We start from the raw sequence: 6,000 nt of genomic DNA, 5'->3' as shown, positions 1-6,000 counted from the left end.
CACTATCTTACCTCTAAGGGGAACCCTTGGACTCTGTGGACACTATTTCCTACTTTGAAATAGTATATACAGAGGCAACTTCCTACATTGGAGGATCAGCTGTGGGGTCTAAGACTTTGCAGTTGCCGGACTACTCAGCCAATACCTGATCACACAACTAAATTCCAAAAATTGTCATGAGAAACTGATTTTTGCAATTTTTCTAAATTTTTAAAAGTCCTGCTATGGCCTTGTGTAAGTCCCCATTAGCATTTCTTTTAGAGTTTAAAAGCTTTGTAACACTTTGGATTAAGTTCTAGAAATAGTTTTAAATTCTTAAAAAGTATCCCAACTTTTAGAAAAGTAATGTCTAGCACAGAAGAGATAGTGGTGGAACTCACCCTGACCCCTTACCTGCATCTAGGGATGCCAGAGTTAAGGACTCTTTGTAAACTAAAAAATATAAAGACTGGGTCAAACCCTACCAAAGTTAAGCTCCAGGAGCTTTTGGCAGAGTTTGCAAGAGATACACCCCTCTGGGGATAACCCTACAGAGGGGGAAGCTAGTGAGCAGGAGGATGATTCCCTCCCTCCTGTCCTAGTTAGGGAGGCCAGGGTCCCTCAAACCCTGACTCCACAAGTGATAGTCAGAGATACTGGTTCTTCCACAGGGGACTCCAGTAACTCTGGAAGCATTGAGGGCAGCCTCAATGAAGATGACCTCCTGTTAGCCAGGATGGCCAAAAGATTGGCTTTGGAGAGACAGCTCATAGCCATAGAAAGGGAAAGACAAGAGATGGGTTTAGCTCCCATCAATGGTGGCAGCAACATAAATAGGGTCAAAGAAAGTACTGACATGCTAAAAATCCCCAAAGGGATTGTAACAAAATATGAAGATGGTGATAACATCACCAAATGGTTCACAGCTTTTGAGAGGGTCTGTGCAACCAGAAAAGTAGACCGATCTCACTGGGGTGCTCTCCTTTGGGAAATGTTCACTGCAAAGTGTAGGGATAGACTCCTCACACTCTCTGGTAAAGATGCAGAATCCTATGACCTCATGAAGGCTACCCTGATTGAGGGCTTTGGATTCTCAACTGAGGAGTACAGGATTAGGTTCAGGGGGGCTAAAAAATCCTCGTGCCAGACCTGGGTTGATTTTGTTGACTTCTCAGTCAAAACACTAGATGGTTGGATTAATGGCAGTGGTGTAAATGATTATGAATGGCTGTATAACTTTTTTATGAAGGAACACCTTTTAAGTAATTGTTTCAATGATAAACTGCATCAGCATCTGGAGACCTAGGTCCAGTTTCTCTCCAAGAATTGGGAAAGAAGGCAGACCACTGGGTCAAGACAAGGTGAGCAAGACTTCCACAGGGGGTGACCGAAAGAAAGGGGTCACAAAGCCTCCCCAGTGGGGAGAGTGTTGAGACATCCAAGGGAAAAAGTAAAGAGTCTTATGCAGGGCCCCAAAAACCTGCACATGAGGTTGGGTCCAAAGCCTCTTCACAATCCTCATTTGGGTACAAGGATAAAAACTTTGATCCCAAAAAGGCATGGTGTCGCAATTGTAGTCAGCATGGACACCAAACTGGAGACAAGGCCTGTCCCAAGAAAGGTTCCACTTCAACTACTACTCCAGTTAGCACTCAAATAGCCAGTCTCCATGTGGAATCAATGGTGTGCCCAGAGCAAGTCAGGGTCCACACTGAAGCTACATTAGACTCTGAGGGTGGGGTGGACTTAGCCACACTAGCTGCCTGGCAGCCTAACATGCAAAAATACAGGCAGCAGCTCTTAATTAATGGGACTAGAGTTGAGGCCCTCAGCGATACAGGTGCCAATGTCACTATGGTGACGGACAAACTGGTTTCCCCAGGACAATACCTGACTGGACAAACTTATCCAGTCACCAATGCTGACAATCAGACTAAAGTACATCCCATGGCTATGGTAACTTTAGAATGGGGAGGGGTCACTGGCCTCAAACAGGTGGTAGTCTCTTCGGCTATACCAGTAGAATGTCTCCTTGGAAATGATCTGGAGTCCTCAGCATGGGCTGAGGTAGAACCAAAAACCCATGCAGCCATGCCGGGTATCCCTGAAACTGGTGTGTGTCAAGCCTAGGGCACAGTGCAGAGCTCAGGGGGAAAAAGAAGTGTTGGAACCTGGAATAATGGCCCAACCTTCCAAGAGAAAAGGAAAGAAGACTGGGGAACCAGCTTCAGCACAGAAAAAGAAACAGAACCTCTCTTCCCAGGAAGAAGAGCTATCCCCTGAGGGAACTGCGTCCATGGAGCTGGAACCTTACCAGGTTAAGCTCTAGGGCCCAGGGGGACCCTCGAGGGAACAGCTGTGCAAAGTCCAAGAAACTTGTCCCTCTCTTGAAGGCCTAAGACAGCAAGCAGCTGAACAAGAAAAAGGAATTGTCGGTGGAACACACAGGGTCTATTGGGAAGATGGACTCCTTTACACTGAGGCAAGAGATCCCCAACCTGGTGCCACTAGGAGAGTGGTAGTGCCTCAGGAGTTTAGGGAGTTCCTTCTGACCTTAGCCCATGACATTCCCCTTGCTGGGCATTTGGGACAAACCAAGACATGGGAGAGGTTAGTCAACCATTTCTATTGGCCCAATATGTCCCAGAAGGTAAAGGAGTTTTGTGCCTCCTGTGCCACCTGTCAAGGCAGTGGTAAGACAGGTGGCCATCCAAAGGCCCCCCTCATTCCACTTCCAGTGGTGGGGGTTCCCTTTGAAAGAGTGGGAGTGTATATAGTGGGTCCTCTTGAACCTCCCACAGCAACAGGGAATCAGTATATCCTAGTAGTAGTGGATCATGCTACTAGGTACCCTGAGGCAATTCCCCCTAGGTCCACTACTGTCCCTGCAGTAGCCAAAAGCACTCATTGGTATTTTTACCAGAGTCGGATTTCCTAAGGAGGTGGTTTCTGAGAGGGGTACCAACTTCATGTCAGCTTACCTAAAACACGTGTGGATTGAGTGTGGGGTGACTTACAAATTCACCACACCATACCATCCACAAACCAATGGTCTTGTTGAGAGATTTAACAAGACATTGAAGGGCATGATCATGGGGCTCCCTGAAAAACTCAGAAGGAGATGGGATATCCTCTTGCCATGCCTGCTTTTCACCTACAGAGAGGTGCCTGAGAAGGGAGTAGGACTTTACCCCTTTGAACTTCTGTTTGGCCATCCTGTTAGGGAACCACTGGCTCTTGTGAAAGAAGGCTGGGAGAGACCTCTCCATGAGCCTAAGCAAGATATAGTGGACTATGTACTAGGCCTATGTTCAAGGATGGCAGAGTATATGGAAAAGGCAAGTAAAAACCTTGAGGGCAGCCAACAACTCCAGAAGATGTGGTATGACCAAAAGGCTGCTATGGTTGAGTTTCAGCCAGGGCGGAAAGTCTGGGTTCTGGAGCCTGTGGCTCCCAGGGCACTTCAGGACAAATGGAGTGGTCCTTACCCAGTGCTAGAGAAAAAGAGTCAGGTCACCTACCTGGTGGACCTAGGCACTAGCAGGACCCCCAAGAAGGTGATCCATGTTAACCGCCTAAAAGCTTTCCATGACAGGGCAGATGTAAATATGTTAATGGTTACAGATGAGGACCAGGAAGCAGAGAGTGAACCTCTCCCTGATCTCCTCTCCACTGACCCTAAGGATGGCACAGTAAATGGAGTGATCTATTCAGACACCCACTCTGGCCAAAAGCAAGCTGACTGCAGGCAAGTCCTCCAGCAGTTTGCGGGGCTCGCTTCCCTAACCCCTGGTCAGACACACCTGTGTACCCATGATGTGGACACAGGAGACAACATGCCTGTCAAGAACAAAATATTCAGACAGTGTGATCAAGTTAAGGAAAGCATCAAAGTGGAAGTCCACAAGATGCTGGAGTAGGGAGTGATTGAGCACTCTGACAGTATCTGGGCTAGCCCAGTGGTCTTGGTCCCCAAACCTCACACCAAGGATGGCAAGAGAGAAATGAGGTACTGTGTGGACTACAGAGGGCTTAATTCTGTCACCAAGACAGATGCTCACCCCATTCCAAGGGCAGATGAGCTGATTGATAAATTGGGTGCTGCCAAATACCTGAGTACCTTTGACTTGACAGCAGGGTACTGGCAAATAAGAATGGGACCAGGAGCAAAAGATAAAACAGCATTCTCTACACCTGATGGGCACTACCAGTTTACTGTGATGCCCTTTGGCTTAAGGAATGCCCCTGCCACCTTCCAACGGTTGGTGAATCAAGTCCTTGCTTGCTTGGAGTCCTTCAGTGCAGCTTATCTTGGTGATATTGCTGTCTTTAGCTCCAGACGGCAGGATCACCTGGTCCACCTGAAGAAGGTTTTGCAGGCCCTGCAAGCAGCAGGCCTCTCTATCAAGGCATCTAAATGTCAGATAGGGCAGAGTACTGTGGTTTACTTGGGACACCTTGTAGGTGGAGGCCAAGTTCAGCCACTCCTACCCAAGATCCAGACTATTCTGGACTGGGTAGCTCCAAAAACCCAGACTCAAGTCAGGGCATTCCTTGGCTTGACTGGGTAGTATAGGAGGTTTGTGAAGGGCTATGGATCAGTAGTGACACCCCTCACAGAACTTACCTCCAAGAAAATGCCCAAGAAAGTTAACTGGACCGTGGACTGTCAAAAGGCCTTTGACACCCTGAAGCAAGCAGTGTGCACAGCACCAGTTTTGAAAGCTCCAGATTACTCTAAGCAGTTCATTGTGCAGGCAGATGCCTCTGAACATGGGATAGGAGCAGTCCTGTCCCAGACAGATGATGATGGCCTTGACCAGCCTGTTGCTTTTATTAGCAGGAGGTTACTCCCCAGGGAGCAGCGTTGGAGTGCCATTGAGAGGGAGGCCTTTGCTGTGATCTGGTCCCTGAAGAAGTTGTAACCATACCTTTTTGGTACTCACTTCATAGTTCAAACTGACCACAGACCTCTCAGATGGCTAATGCAAATGAAAGGAGAAAACCCTAAACTGTTGAGGTGGTCCTTATCCCTACAGGGAATGGACTTTATAGTGGAACACAGACCTGGGACTGCCCGTGCCAATGCAGATGATCATCCTCTTTCGTTTGGGGGGGGGGGTTGTGTAAGGAAATGCCTCTTTGGCATGGTTACCCCCTAACATTTTGCCTTTGCTGATGCTAAGTTATGATTTGAACGTGTGCTAGGACCCTGCTAACCAGGCCCCAGCACCAATGTTCTTTCCCTAAACTGTACCTTTGTCTCCACAATTGGCACAACCCTGGCACTCATGTAAGTCCCTTGTGACTGGTACCCCTGGTACCAAGGGCCCTGATGCCAGGGAAGGTCACTAAGGGCTGCAGCATGTCTTTTGCCACCCTGGGGTCCCCTCACTCAGCACATGCACACTGCCTTACAGCTTGTGTGTGCTGGTGGGGAGAAAATGACTAAATAGACATGGCACTCCCCTCAGAGTGCCATTCCAACCTCACACTGCCTGTGGCATAGGTAAGTCACCCCTCTAGCAGGCCTTACAGCCCTAAGGCAGGGTGCCCTATACCACAGGTGAGGGCATGTGTGCATGAGCATTATGCCCCTACAGTGTCTAAGCAAAACCTTAGACATTGTAAATTCAGGGTAGCCATAAGAGTATATGGTCTGGGAGTTTGTCAAACACGAACTCCACAGTTCCATAATGGCTACACTGAAAACTGGGAAGTTTGGTATCAAACTTCTCAGCACAATAAATGCACACTGATGCCAGTGTGCAATTTATTGTAACATACACCCAGAGTGCATCTTAGAGATGCCCCCTGAATACCAATTCGACTTCTAGTGTAGGCTGACCAGTTTCAGACAGCCTGCCACACACCAGATATGTTGCTGGGAACATGGGGAGAATGCCTTTGTCACTGTGGCCAGGAACAAAGGCTGTACTGGGTGGAGGTGCTTCTCACCTCACTCTGCAGGAACTGTAACACCTGGCGGTGAGCCTCAAAGGCTCACCCCTTTTGTTACAG

Source organism: Pleurodeles waltl, chromosome 5 (genome assembly GCF_031143425.1).
Source record: "Pleurodeles waltl isolate 20211129_DDA chromosome 5, aPleWal1.hap1.20221129, whole genome shotgun sequence".
Lineage (NCBI taxonomy): Eukaryota > Metazoa > Chordata > Amphibia > Caudata > Salamandridae > Pleurodeles > Pleurodeles waltl.
The sequence above is the reverse complement of the archived record's forward strand: the minus strand, read 5'-3'. Positions refer to the sequence as shown.